Source organism: Squalius cephalus (assembly GCF_949319135.1).
Source record: "Squalius cephalus genome assembly, chromosome: 1".
NCBI lineage: Eukaryota > Metazoa > Chordata > Actinopteri > Cypriniformes > Leuciscidae > Squalius > Squalius cephalus.
The window spans coordinates 63,589,058-63,605,110 of NC_137122.1; the positions used below are offsets into that span (position 1 = coordinate 63,589,058).

The 16,053-nt window shown below is 36.1% G+C and overlaps 1 protein-coding gene across 6 annotated transcripts in view; it reads left to right on the forward strand.

The window, feature by feature from the left end:
* tex2 (testis expressed 2) overlaps positions 1-16,053 on the forward strand; it is a 55,963-nt gene that overhangs the window by 13,452 nt on the left and 26,458 nt on the right. Inside the window, exon 1 of one of the 6 annotated variants that reach the window (XM_079893391.1) lies at positions 1,293-1,347. The exons of 4 other annotated variants lie outside the window; for them this stretch is intronic. The gene's annotated coding sequence lies outside the window, so the exon portion shown is untranslated. Of the gene's footprint in view, positions 1-1,292; positions 1,348-15,077; positions 15,197-16,053 lie in introns of those variants that run through there. One more of the 6 variants, XM_079893388.1, reaches the window with a different exon arrangement.

Below are 16,053 nucleotides of genomic sequence, written 5' to 3' on the forward strand. Positions count from 1 at the left end.
GCTCTTCATCAGATCATCTTGATCATGTCTACATGCATGGAGCTGCTGCCATGTGAATCAATATTTGCATTATCGAGCAGTTGAACAGGTGTATCTAGTAACGTGGCCGTGAGTGTGTGTGTTTTAGTGCATGTGTGTGTGTATTTCTGGCAGTGTGCTGCAGAGCAGGTGTGCTTTATTACGTAATAAAAACAGTCAGATGTCAGAAACTAAGCACTGATTGCACCTGGTCTCTCGCTCAGTTCCTGTTCTGCTCATATTCATATGACTAATATGTTCACACTTCAAATCCTCTCACGGCTCTTAGATCCCTGTGTTGTCATCGTGGGTTTAGTCATATTTTGAATATGTATATATATATTTCATAGCAGCATATTGAAGACAGAATAAATATGAAATGAAAGGTAGAAGCTAAACAAAATTAAACATTACCAAATGCAAAAATGCAACCCATTCTCACTCACATCGCTATATGAACTAGGAATAAAGCTCAAAACAATAATACAATTAAGATGACTTAAAATGTGTCAGTTTTGTGAACTCAAAAGAAAAAGAAAGTTCTAAATACTCATAAAAGTCAATCTGATTGAACTGATTTGTTTTATTTAAGTTGGCTCTACTCAAACCAATTCATTATTTTGAGCATTAGGTTTTACAGTGCACAAGATCAATGTTATAGATTATGTTGACTTGTGTACTTGTATTATCCCAAATGTTTCCAACAATGTTTAAATCCAGAGAAATCATCTACTTAAACCAGTGTCGTAACATATCCTCAGAGACAACACTATTTTTATCAAGTGGCCAACCATCATAATCACAAGCTTTGTTTGTTGCAACAGACAATAATGCAGCATTTTATTTGCCATTCAATATATTTTTTAATTAATTGCATGCCATTTAGCAAACACACAAGTAATCCAGCTTTTATTAATATGATAATATAATATCAAACCAGCTTAATGCATTTAAAAGAAAAAAATATAATTTGGAACTATTGGAAATATTACTATTTTTGAGCTGTTTTCATAATATAGAACCTGTGTCTATTTGTATCTCTACAAATATAGAGAATGTATGTGATAAGACACTAGATGAGTAGATAAGTAAATGATAAACCATGATAAATCAACGAGTCTTGATTGCGCTTATAGGTGAAAGTAATTCTGATGAGATTTCGCAAATGACAAGAGTCATGATCAAGATAACACAATGAGGGACGATATGTCATCTTTGATTGTGAAATGTCATTGGCTCTCGTGTGTCTTGTGACCGATTGCATCATCGTTCCTCACGTTATGGTAGCGTTCGGCTTCAGATGACTCGGAATCAAAGCAACATGAGTTTGTAATACGTTTTTACTGTTTTTATTGGTCACTTTTTGCAATGAATACCTTTGACTACATGTTTTATACTTTTGAGAAGTGGTTGGGTTTAGGTTTAGTGGTTAGGTGCTCAAAAGTGTCTTTGAAAGTAAAAAATATGGTAACACTTTACAATAAGGTTCATTAATGTATTAACTAACATGAACTTACAATGAGCAATACATTTATTACTGTATTTGTTAATCTTTGTTAACCTTAGTTAATGAAAATCCAGCTGTTCATTGTTAGTTCACAGTGCATTAACTAATGCTAACAAGATTTTAATGAAGTATTAGCAAATTGAAATTAACATTAACAAAGATTAATAAATGCTAATAAATAAGTGCAGTTCATTATTAGTTCATGCTAACTAAGGTAGTTAACTAATGCTAACAAATGAAACCTTATTGTAAATTGTTACCAAATATATATATATATATATATATATATATATATATATATATATATATATATATATAATGTATGTGTATATATATATAATTTCTACTTTTACAAATGCATACAAAGTATTGACACTTATGGCAAGCAATTGAAAGCAATGGAGTTCCTATTAGTGTCTTAAATGAGAGATATAATAATAATCACAATGATCTGGGAGTAAGAATGCGTTGAAAAAAATGCTTGTGTTGTGCTGTTTGTTTGTTGACAAATTTGTGTTTACAAGAATATCTTAGCAACAACCAGGAAGTGCATGTGACTCTTCCGAGGACTTTCCTCAGATTTACCACTGACCGTCGTGTGTGTGTGTGTGTCTGGCTGGATGATATTTACTTGGGCTCGTCCTGCGGTTGCTAGGCTGTGGGTCGTTAGCATCTCCACGCTAATCTGAGTCTCGCTGTTGCATGATACATCAGCGTCTCCTGTACTCTGAGCATCACAGGAGATTAATGGAAGATGAGCACTTTCTGCTGTTCTCCTTCTCTTACTGAACCCAGTCTCGGATCTGGATTGTGAGTACTGAACATAACATGCTCATGTGTTTCTTTAGCCATGATAAGATTCACGTTTTGGTCTACATTGACAATTTTTGTCATTTGTAATTTTAAATAATTGTTTAGCCATCTTGATTATAAAACGACTGCATTTTTTCTGTATTTCCACGTGTTCTTGAAAAAGTTTTCTAAAATAGCTAAGTGTTTCAAGTTCTATGCTATATTATCAACAGTTGGTTTATAGCCCACGTTAAAGCACGTTTTTAGCACTTGCTTTCGTTCAGCTTTCAGTATCTCTTCTGTTATTTAGGGCCAGATTCACAACAGTTTGAGATATGCTCTCAGAAGTCTGTATGAATGTTCAACACATTCTTAGGATGTTCAGCTGAAGAACAGCTGATTGTTTGGTGGCTCTTGGCAAAGACTCGCTGATCAACTGAATGAAAAGCACATGACTGTCATTTTGCAATGCCTGCATTGCCTTAATAATTGTTCGTCACGACACACCTTTCTCAAGAGTGTGTGTGTTCGCACTGCTGAACTGTGTATACGTGCACTCATATGTGCTGAATGCTGCCAAAAAAGATGTCATAATTATGAATGCACCGATATAAAAAAATTTGGCCGATACCGATAACCGATAATTCTTTATATTTGAAAGCCGATAACCGATATATTGGCCGATAAATCTAAATCCACATTTTATATAATTTTTGAGAGCCTGATTACAAAAACAAGTCTCACCATTAAAAGCCATGTCCCAAACACACAATTATAATGATGTTCTCATGATAATTTTATGTAGTCGATATGTCACATGTACTTTACTGTATTTTCCTTTTTTGAAGTGATTCCAATCATATTTCAAACAATTCAAATCCATCATGTTGAACAGTGCGCATCTGAAGTGTCTCAGCTGAAGGAAATAACACATTATTTATCGGCTTTAATATATCGGACAAATTTTCTTATCAGGCCGATAACGATAACATTAAAAATGAACATATATCATTAGATACCGAAATGGTGGCCGATATATCGTGCATCCCTATTTTTAAGAACATTCTTTTCAGGAATTAAAAGATTTTCTTCTAGAAGTCTTATCTTTAAAACATTCTCAAGAAATGTTTTTGGGAGTATTGTTAACTTCAACTTAAGAAGAAAACAACAGTTAAGAAGAGTGTGATTTGCTGATTGATTTGAGCTCTAGTCTTCTCCATTATGAAGATTGCGTTCCTAATCCCTCGCTCTTTCATCCTGGAACACACCAACAGAAAGGTCTGGGAGTTGATGGTTAAAAGATGGTTGATTAGCACAGAAACAGTTAGCACAGTCTGACAAATAAGACATTACATGCGTTCTGGTCTGAGTCTTGTAGGATCACGTCTCGACTCTTCATTTTGTTCTAGTTGGATAGCACTAAGTGGGATTTGGTGGTTAAGTCCATCCATCCTTGTATTCTCCAAAGGGCTTGTCCTATGTAGGGTTGTGTGGGGATCCTGGAGCCTATCCCTGTTCACACTAAGAACGATAACTTTAACAATAAAAATACAGTTCTAATAATCGTTCTTAATGTAAAAGAATAGCAGAGTTCACACCACAAATATAACGGTACAGAGGAACAATATCATTGAAATCACTCTCAGAACGATTTTTTTCCCCCAGTTTATAAATATCGAGACCTAATCAGAATCTCTCCTGCTTTAAAGAGTTAGGGCATTTAAAGTGGCAGACGACAAAACCACAGCCTGTTTATAATAAACAGAAGATTATACGTTTCATGTATTCGTCCATTATGTTGTCGACATTTTGTTTTTGTCAATCGGTGTAACGATACCCTCATGTCACGATTCGATACATCTCACGATACTGAACTCACGATACCATATCATTGCAATTCTCCAAGACATTTGGTAAAAGGTTAACAAAAAATGTACTGTTGATTAAAATGCTAAATTTGATATTACATGGTGTGTGTAAATGAATAGGCTTGGACTTGGTGCTGGAAACTCAAAGCACAGGAAAATAGAGACACCAGGATAACAATATTCATGATTCTGAAGCTGAAAATACAGAATTATTTTAGATGAATATGCTTGAACTCTTTCACTGACTAGATATAGGCCTATTTAAAATAATGTAGGACACTTCTTACTGGTAACATTTGGCATTATCAGGACCCACAAATATTGCATTATACTTTATATTCAACATTATATAGTAGTTTAATGTAATACTGACACTAAAACTCTGAAAACTGGAATTTGTTCCTCACACAGTAATTGTTATTTCGGGTGAACTATCCACAATACATAATTTTGCACATTTTTGTGATATATTGTTATAATCCTAGTTTTTACCCCTCTTCACTCTCAGTTTGCCACACATCGTTTCATTCCCTTTCCTCCTGTCAGCGTTGGCGTATGTTGGCATGACATCCGATGGGATGGCGAATGCGTGTCGGCAGCCGAATCCTTTGGTTCTGGAGAAACGGTGCGCTCTTTATTACCTGTGATCGCTCCGTCTGTGTCTCGTCTGATAGAGGAAGCGTAGTTGTCGTGTTGAGCAGGTGTGCTTTGCGTGGGCTCAAACTCAACAAAACAATTTCAAGGGTAATGAGTTGAGTGATAAGCAGGGAATATTGAAATCAGTATCGGTGAAGCACCTGTGAGGGATGACAGCCGGATGAGCTTATTTCAGTAGTTTGTTATTATTTATTGTCATTGTATTTACCAATTTACTGTGCTATTTCAGTGTTGCATATTGAATTTTATTGTGAATTAATAAGTATCATTATTACCCACTTCGATCGATAGTGATAATAAATAATAATAAATAATAATGTCCTGGCTCTTCCCAGCTTTATAAGGGCAGTAAATAGTGCTGGAGTTTCTGAAGCTCCAAAAAGTGCATCCATCCATCATAAAAGTAATCCATACGACTCCAGCGGGTTAATAAAGGCCTTCCTGAAGTGAATCTGGGAAGAGCCAGGACATTATTTAATATAACTCTGATTGTGTCCGGCTGAAAGAAGAAAGTCATACACACCTAGGATGGCTTGACGGTAAATATTATGGGATAATTTTCATTTTTGGGTGAACTATCCCTTTAAGTTAGTAAGTGCACATACTCTTTTCTTTCTTTCTTTCTTTCTTTCTTTCTTTCTTTCTTTCTTTCTTTCTTTCTTTCTTTCTTTCTTTCTTTCTTTCTTTCTTTCTTTCTTTCTTTCTCTGTCATATCTAAACTAAGAAATGCTTCTCTCTTATATCTAGAGCTTCACTTCTCTTCTGTTTTGTGGCATCTTGCCTGTTGTGTGTTATATTCACATCTTGAAAGAACAGCATGTGTTCTGTATCCCTTGTATCAATATCTATTTTTGATCTACTCTGTTGTCTTTTCACAAACACACCCTGTGGCCCGTGGGTCGAATAAGGCCATCTCCCACTGTCCTACAACCTGTTCTTCACTACATTAGTGCTTCCCGACAGCTCCATTAGACAGTCTCACACACACACACACACACACACACACACACCGCAGCCGTGGGAAGCTCTCCCATGAGACCCCTCATGAACTGCATGCCCCAGTTATTGCATCTATTACGACATCTTGTCCTTGTCCAGTATCTTAAATTTAATGGCAAAAAAAAAAAAAATTCATAAAGATTCCGGGAATAACAGCAAATATTGATAGATAAAGTGAAATGTTATCATTGGGATGCTCGGGGAAGCTCTGGAGTAAACTTGACCTTCGGTCTCCAAGTTCCGGTCAGAAATCCTCACACAAGTGGTTGCTGGCAGTGTTTCAGGAGGGCCGTAGTGGTCCAGAAACTCACGTTCAGCTTTGACTCTCCGTTCTGATACAGTTGTAATCGAAATTATTCAACCCCCATTGCAAATCGGGTTTATTGGCAACATGTACAGACTTTCAGCTGTTTGCAATGAACAAGTCAAACAAAAGTAATTGAAGTAGCTCAACACAACAAATGATTCAAGTGGTTTCCCCAAATGCAACTTCTCCAGTCTCAAAAGTAATCAACTCCTTCATGTCAAGCATCTTTAGTACTTAGTTGAAGACCCTTTTGCTGTTATGAGCTGCTGCAAACGAGATGTATATCCAGACAGCAGCTTCTGGCAGCATTTCTGAGGAATCTCAGCCCAATCCTCATGAGCAATGGCCTCCAGTTCAGTGTTTTTAGGTTTGCTGATGTAACCACCTTCTTAAAATCCCACCAGAGATGTTCTATGGGGTTTAAGTCAGGTGACTGTGATGCCACTGTATCTTCCAGGACTCCTTCTGCAACCAAGCCTAGGTGGAATTTGAGGTATGCTTGGGATCATTGTCCTGTTGGAAGGTCCAAGCTTCAGCTTCCTCACTGATGACATGACGTTTTCTCCTAGGATTCCCTAAACTTCATCTCTCCTTCCACACGCTGCAGGTTTCCAGTGCCAGAGGATATAAATCAGCCGCAGAGCATCATCGAGCTCCACCATGATGAACTGTAGACAGTGTTGTTTTCAGCATATGCTTCATTCTTGTTCATCGTCATGTATATTCATTCATTATGTATATTCATTCATTATATATTATTCATTCATGTAGTCTTGGAGTTCTGGCATGCGTTTAGTTAATCGCCTATATGAAAGCTGAAACCTCAGTGCCTGTGGCCACCAAGTGTTGCTGCAGGTCTTCTGCAGTCGCTCGAGGGTTTTTCTGAACCTGCCTTCTCAGAAATCTGGTTGCAGCCGTTAAAGCCGTTCCTTTAACTTTGAACTCTAGGAACATTTAGTGTCTTCTCCATCTTTTTATATCCTGTTCCTTGTTTGTGAAGTGCGATGATATCTTCTCTTAACTTTTTGGACCCTTCTTTTGACTTAGCCATATTTCTAACATGCAGTCAAACGTGTCACTCAGCAAACCTAGTCAGTTTCATGTGTTCTAGCTTAAGCACACCTGGTGCAACTAATGAAGCCCTTGATTAATGAGACAACACCCGTTTAGCAGATTTGCGCTGTTGTGAGGGATTCTATTGGATAATTTTGAGACTCCGTAAGTCATTAAAAGTTGTATTTTCAGTTGAATTTGGGGAAACCACTGGAAACATTTGTTGTTTTGAGCTATTTCAATTACTTTTGTTTGATTTGTTAATTACAAACAGCCAAAAGTCTGTAAATTTTGCCAATTAACCTGATTTGCAATGTGGGTTGAATAATCAACATCCAATTAAATCATGATAAATAAAATCAAGTTCAGCCCTACATTATTTCCTTGCTGAAGATCTTGTTTCACTTAGAAATGCATCGTGGATATATCACAGAGGTGAAATGGATTGAGAATGCTGTATCATGTTGACTTTAAGAGCATAAATCAGTGTGATGGGTTTGTGGGCAGAAAGTCTTGGCTGAAGGATTTATTATTTATTTAATTTTTTCAGTGCTGAGGTTTAGAGACGAGATCCAATTAAGAGCCATTCTCTTTTCTTTTGGAATAGAAATTTCTCTCATCTTTCATTTAGGGATGCGCGATATATATCAGCATCGGCCGATTTATGCCAATTTTTAATGTTTATTATTGGCCGATAAATAATGTATTAGTTCCTTCAGCTGAGACACTTCAGATGTGCACTGTTAAACATGATGGTTTTGAATTGCTTGAAATATGATTGGAATCACTTCGAAAGGGAAAATTAAGTTAAGTCTGTCATATAGGCTATGATGTAAAAAGAAATTTGTGAATATTTTGTGCGCCCGTGTCAGCGCATTCGATCTTTCTTCTGTCCTTTTACTTTTTTGGCTTCCGCACTGTTAAATGTCATTTAAGCGATGATAAATAATTAAGTTATCTCACACCGCTCGTCTGATATTGTGCCTGTAGTGTGTAAGAATCCATTCATATCAGTTATGCAAGATCTGCTCACCATCTATGTTTGTTATTTAATTGACTTCATTATTCATGTGCTTGTTTTGGTAATGATAACAGTCTCTTTATGAAAAATCTAATTACTGGGCCATGTGTGTGTCTCTGATTATCCAGCAATGGATGTATATCATCATGGTGGCTTATGTGTAAGATGACCATCAATTAGAAGATTGCATTTAAAATATCTCCTGCACTTTTTAGATCATGAACGTGAGGATAACACAGCAATCCACGCTCAGCTTGATGTTTAGATAAATGTTGTTTCGGTCGCTTAATGCACTTTAGATATTTACAGAGAAGAAGGTGTTTTACAGAATGAACCAAATTCAAGTTTGACCTCCTTATCATCTATGTTATGAGTGAGTTGGGATGCAGCACTTCCATTAGAGATTGAGTGTGTTTTCATCTGAGCCAGTCACAATCTTAATCTTAAGCCTTAAACTCAGGGTATGTTTACACGACAACGATATGCTTAAAACGGAGAAGTTTTTCCTTTGAGTTTTCCGCGTACAGACGACACCATTGTCAAAACGATCCCATCCGCGAAAAGGGCTAAAAATGCTGTATTCTGCTGTCAGGCCAGTAGATGGCGATGAAACACTATAGACTGAACACGTAATACACATGTGCATGACGTCATCGTCTTCAGAGATTCACGATTTTGTTGTTTACACAGAGACCGTTTTCAAAAGTTTGCACTTTGAAACCCGTTTTCAAAAGTGTGTTTCAGGCCCCAAAACGCCGTTGTCGTGTAAACAAAAGGCCAAAACACATAAAAAGTTTTACGTTTCTAGTTGAAAACGGTGTCGTGTAAACAGCCCCAAAGTCTTAAAATCTGTGTGTTCCTGTGCTCTGGTGAATGCACAAACACACGAGACACAACAAATACATCAAAACCCATCATTTTTTAAGTGAAATGAACACAATAATGGCTCAGTGAGAGACGTTGTTCTCATCATGTCAGTGTCTATAACAGATCGGCACAGGAGTCGGGACGCTCACAGTAATTGAATGCGAGTGCTGAACCTCTGCCAGTACTGCAAATCAGCACTGTAATGCTGAGGTAGACCTCACTCTAACACACACACACACACACACACATTCTTGTACATCTATCTTTTTGAGGACATTCATTTAGGGGTGTGACCGCCAAAACCGTGTTATTAAAATATTTTTTACAAAAAAATTGTATCATAGAGAATGTTTAAACACTAGGCCTAATTAAAAACAATTGTTAACAGTCTGTGTCATTAATGGTCTACGTCGTTTCCAACTGTATTCGATTCTTTGCCAAGTAGCCTACCAATGCAAGTTTTGTTTTGTAAATCGTCAGACATGATTTTTACCACTTCATTAAGTTTTTCTTTGCAGAAAGCCTTTCTTTAAAGTGGAATTTCGTTTTGTACAAATTGTATCTTAATTTTAATAAATGTTTCATCAACCAATAAATATTTAATAAATAAAAAGCAGATATAGCAGACAATATAATAACCGTGACATTGAGGCGCCAACGCGCCGCGTTCACTTGCATTTTATTGTTAAAAGCCTTTCTTTAAAACGAATTTCGTTTTGTACAAATTGTATCTTAATTTTAATAAATGTTTCATCAACCAATTGCATGTATTTAATAAATAAAAAGCAGATATAGCAGACAATATAATAACCGGCGCTGGTGTGCCGCGTTCACTTGCATTGCATTGTGAACTAGAGCGCATCTCATTGTAATGAATGAAACTCAGCGTAGGCCTATGCCTCGTACATTAGCATTAAATATCTTTGCTGCATCCTTTCTAGAACAGACATGGGCTTTCTCGCGGCTCGCATCAGCAGAGCATTGCATGGTCCATAGACCGCAAAACAATCAAACGGGCGGGTGCAGCTTTGAAATTTGGTAAAAAAAAAACGGTGCGGGATGATGAGTGCGGTTGCGGATGAAATAATATCCCATCCGCGTATTTTTATCGATAACAATGATTATTATTATTGTTTAATTTAGGCGATCAAGTGTCTGCTCCTTTATTCAAACTAAGTTGTCCTATACAGACGAACGTCGCAAACTTTCGCACACCCCTACATTCATTGACACCATGCAATGTCTAACCACTTACCCTTACCTTCCCCATCACAACTAAGTGCCTAACCCGACCCTTAACCTCATTATAACCTTATCCCTAAAACCAAGTCTTGACCCTCAAACAGGCCTTTAAAGGAAAGTTTGGACCGGCCAAAATATCCTCACTTTACTCTCCAACGGTCCTAAAACTCAAACTGGTCCTCACAAAGATAGTAGTACAAGTACACACACACACACACAACACACACACACACTGACACTCTCTGTGTCTCTCCCCCCTCTCTCTCTCTCCCTCCCCCCCCCCCCCCCCCCCCCTCACCCCCCCCCCCCTCTCTCTCTCCCTCACTCCTCTCTCCCTCTCTCTCTCTCCCTCTCCCCCCCTCTCCCCCCCCCCCTCTCTCTCTCTCTCACTCTCTCTCTCTCTCCTCTCTCTCTCTCTGTCTTAACACATTATTTGTTCATAATTTTCTAGAAGTAGAGTTAAAAAAAAAAAACTTGCAGTATATTTGTGTAGTTAATTTAGAGAAGTTACACTACAATCACGCTCCAATGACTTAAATTCAACTCGTAAATACGAACTTCCCAGGATGTCTTGAACGCACCATTACTCCAGTGGCTAATGTTGTTAGATTGAAGTATTTAAAGCCAGGGAATAATAATATTGAATAATATGCATATGTCTTTCTTCCCGGTTACATAAATCAGCTCAGAGTGAACAGTCTCTCTTTTATTGAAGTGGCATTATGCAAAAAGTTGAACAATAATGGCAATTAATTAGAAATCTCACATCTTACGCCACAAGTGGCATGTTTTTAATTAGTTTTAATACTGATTAAGATGTTTTTGCTCTGTGCACTCTCTATATACACACATTTCAGTGCTCAAGTATATGATTTATGTTATAATATTATATAATTTCAATAAGTTGGTTAGAAAAATCAGTTTTTCTGTTGCGCACAGTGTACTTGTATACTTCATTATATTGCCAGCTGATTGGCACAGTGAATTAAGGATACCAGGGAGATTTGCAGTCAGTGACTTAAGAAATGTCTATGAAAGAAATATAAAAAAGCAATGGAGAAAAGCACACTCCCTGAAAAATGAGATTTAAGTTTGCTGTGGAAATATACATAGGTATTGGTAAGCAAAACAAGTCTTAACCACAACTCAACTCAAACCCTGTACTCTTATCAACTGAGGTATGTCTAATTTTATATCAACAATTGGCATTAGGGCTGGGCGATATGGCCAAAAAATCATCTGACAAATATTTTTTGGTTGAATATTGTATATATCTCGGTATTTAAAAGAATTATAATTCTTCTTGGATTTAAAAAAATAAATAAATCTGTATTTATTTAAAAATATATGTATTTATTTCACATCCTGTCCAATGTTGCCTTACAAACAATGTTCATATTGAAGGCTATGAAAACATATATAGTGAATGTAACCATGTAGGGTCTGGTATATTATGTGCAAAAAAAAGTGTTAAAATCACTTTACATTTTAACATTGTAACATTACAATCTAAAAACATAAATAAGGATTTTATTTTGAAGAAAAAAAAAAAGCATGGTTAATTACCCTATTACAATAGTCACCTTAGAGTTACTGCTATCATAAAAATACGCTTACTTGTAGGTTTAAAATTCTACATACAACTAATATTTTATCAATATGTATATTTTAATTTTATTAATATTTTATTGTGTTCGTTTCTTTAGCGTAGATTCACAGCAAAATGGCAATATTTGCATGAGCTTCTAATATTTAGAGAATATACCTGTGAAATGCCACAGAAAAGCACTAGGGCCTACATCTCAAACACATTAAACTTACATTTAAACACAGTAATTTTCATTTTGGGTGAACTATCCACAACACATATTGTTGCATTTTAGTGTTGCGATATATTGTGACAGCCCTAGTCAATCATGTAAAACGTTTCTGTGAATAATACAACTAGTGTCATTGAGTTTAAAAAAAACATGTTGCTTTCATAGAGATGCTTATAAAATAACATAAAAGTAGTTTTCAAAGCCCAAAAGGCATAGATTGTAGGGATGACCCATAAAAGAGTTAATCTGAAATGCTGAAAATGCAGTTGAAACACATTTGATGTGACGTCTCGTCTCTTTACTGTCCTGGTTTCGGTGCTTCACGGCTTTGATCAGCTTTAAATTCAGCATCTCCTTCTTTCCCTCGCTGTCAGGAATCTTCAAACGACTCGCTCCCTTCAAAGACGGCCTTTATCATCCAGTCGTATGAGTTTCAGTCAGCTCAGAGATCATTCATACTGTATATATGTGGCGTAATTAGTGGAAACGTGATGATTAATTACAGTGGTCGTTAGATGTTGACTCGATAATCCTGAAGCGTTTCTAATGTGTGGCCGAGCGTGACACTGAGATGTGATTTAATATTAGTGTGTTTTGTTTTAGAAGCGTTCTTTAATATTATTACATGGCTTGGTTGAATTCCAATGTAGAATGCGGTGTGTTATTTCTTGATAACAGACGCTGCGAAGTATAACACACCGTTGCCATGAAAAACAGAGCGTTGCTATGGACACAGGATGATTCTAACCATAGAGACGGAGCGGACAATTTTCTTTAGCGGAAGCAATACAATCGTTTTTAAAACTCCTTTTTAAATCAATATTTTGTGTCAAATTATTGATTTATTTGGTGGGTAGCCATGTAATAAGCAGGATAATGTAGAGCGAGGCGGTTGTTATAGCGAATACAAACCTCTTCAGGCTGATTCAAGACCCCGACACGAAGCCTGTCGTGTTGTATTCGCTATAACAACCGCCTCGCTCTACATTATCCCTTACTTAATATTCCCACATTCTCGAGCTGCAGTCCTCTGGGAAAACTGTCCGTTGACTTAACAAACACATGTGTCTTCTTCCAGAGAATAGAAACCTAGAGTTTGTCCGAGACTTTATGCCACAAATTGGATTTAAATCATTTATTTCAAATGTCTGGACCATGCAGGAACCTGAGCTTTCCACACAATATTTGCTTGTAGTGATAATAAAATATGTTTTAGGACAAATGTGGTTAGTTGTCATGAAAATAATGTTACAAGGGAAGAAAATGCTCCTAACATATGTTCACAGTTCAAGAAACATGTTATTTTTATCTGTGGATTTTAGCCTGGGTTTGTTTTCCAGAGTATGTTATAATATAACAATCACTGCAATAATGATCCAATGACAGAAATTATTATTATTATTATTATTTCACAGACTCTTAAGCATTTGTCTATTAAAATCCAAACAGAGACTCTTTTTATATCTTTTGTCACAATATCATCATGTGATCAACCAGTGTCAGTAATCCGGGAACGTTTTTTTTTTACGACTCTTTTATGAGTACTGTGAATTCGGACATATACTTCTTTTGTCACGTACTGTTTTTCGCCTACTATATAGTAGGGAAATATGTGATTTTGAACGCAGCCAGACTGACAGGCTGTCTACACTGTAAAAAAAATGTATATGATCATTAAGTTGCGACAACATAAGGTTTTACATTGCTTTAACTCATCAAAATAAGTTAAGCAATTTTCAACTCATTTTTTAAGTCAGTTTAAAGTAATTTAAGTTGAAATAACTTAAATATCCAATAACATCTGTAACTCAATATATATCACGGAAATGTGTGTTTTGGTGTCACGAACACGACTAGATAGACGCCTCGTGTCGAGGACGGCAATATCTATTGTAAAACTGTTGACCTGCCATTTATAAACATTACACACCTACAATTATAGAATAAATAAATCCAATAAAAAGAAATAAATACTAAGAATTAATACTAGTCTCTTTGATCGCTTTCTGTGTTATATTAGTGTTTTTCATGCTACTGAATGAAACCATGTGCATGTGAAGTCGATTGCTTGATTATGCTAATGCTAGTGTAGAAATACACAATTTTGAGATGAAACGCTGACTACGGTTATGACAGTATGCACAGATTATGCTCGTTCACTGCTAACTGCACAACATTTGTATAACTTGTGTTGTTGTGTTTAGCAAGGAAGTTTAGAGATCTGAAACTTTCAGTATGCTTGTATAGATTAATGTCCTCTTATATGTGAAAAGTGTTATTGGATATTTAAGTTATTTCAACTTAAATTACATTAAACTGACTTAAAAAATGAGTTGAATCTTGTATACAATTGCTTAACTTATTTTGATGAGTTAAAGCAATGTAAAAACTTATGTTGTCACAACTTACTGATCATATAATTTTTTACAGTGTAGAAACTGATGGAAATAAATTATTTAAATCTAATTTGTGGCATAAAGTCTCGGACAAACTCTTAGTTTCTGTTCTCTGGAAGAAGATACATGTGTTTATTTATTCTATTGTAGGTGTGTAATGTTTATAAATGGCAGGTCAACAGTTTTACTAGCTATTGCCGTCCTCGACACGTGGCGTCTATCTAGTCGTGTTCGTGACACCAAAACACACATTTCCGTGATATATCTTGTGTTACAGATGTTATTGGATATTTAAGTTATTTCAACTTAAATTACACTAAACTGACTTAAAAAATGAGTTGAAAGTTGCTTAACTTATTTTGATGAGTTAAAGCAATGTAAAAAACTTAAATGAACTTAATGATCTCATAACTTTTCACATATAAGTGTGTCGTCACGTTTGATTTGTGTCTTTTATTATGCCATGTCTTTTAGTTTGAAGTGATAGATCAGTGTTGTTCATAGTTTCCTGTCCCTCATCTTCCCCATTCCTGTCCTGATTGTGTTCAGGTGTTCCTCGTTTGCATCATTAGTTCTGGTTGCGCATTCACAGCCCTCATGTGTGCTTTGACTGGTGTGTTGCTTTGGGTTTATTTAACCCTCTTCTTTGGTGAGTCTCTTTGTTTTAGGATTCGTCAAAGTTTCATATATATGTGAAGTCTATGATTTGGTCTGGTGATTTATTTACAAAATAATAATGCTAATAATAATAATAATAAAAGTTGAGTTCTCAACTCTAACTCACCTGAAAGTGATATTGTTCCTGGCTGAAACTGGTTAAGCTGGTGTTGTAAACTAGTATGACCTGTAAGGCCTGATGGGTGACCAGCATGAATGTGTGTCAAACCCTTACATTGTACTGACAACCAGTCATAATAATTGGTCATCTATTGGGATAGTTCACCCAAAAGTGAAAATTCTCTCATTGACATTGGCTTTCTTCAGATGAACACATGCAAAAAAACAATAAATCTCTGCGAAACTTTGATTTTTTTTTTTTTTTTTTTTTTTTTTTTTTTCAAACTTTGATTATATTTCGATTTAATTGGTAAAAGTAAGTGCGCCGAACACAATGTTAGAGATCTTTTATGTTATAATGAGTAAAATATTCTTCCACAAACTAGGAATTTAATGAGAAACACTGAGCTGAACTGGCTTGACTGGTTAAGGGTGTTTTTGTTTTGTTTTTCACTATGGGTGATGAACATATTTAATGAGTGTATTATGTCTCTGTAAGTCCATGAGCGAAGGAGTTCAATCCAAAAGCACACACATCCTTTGTGTTGTCATCTATATGACCCCATTGGATTAATAGATGTCTTTTCTTCCGCGAAACTAGAATTTCACGTCACTTTAAGTTTGTTGTCTGTAGTTTACCACGAGATTGATGAGATTATGATTGGTGGACCTCAGACCCTCCAAGGGGAAACAATTTGTACATTTTAAAATTAAATGCTCTCAATCTGG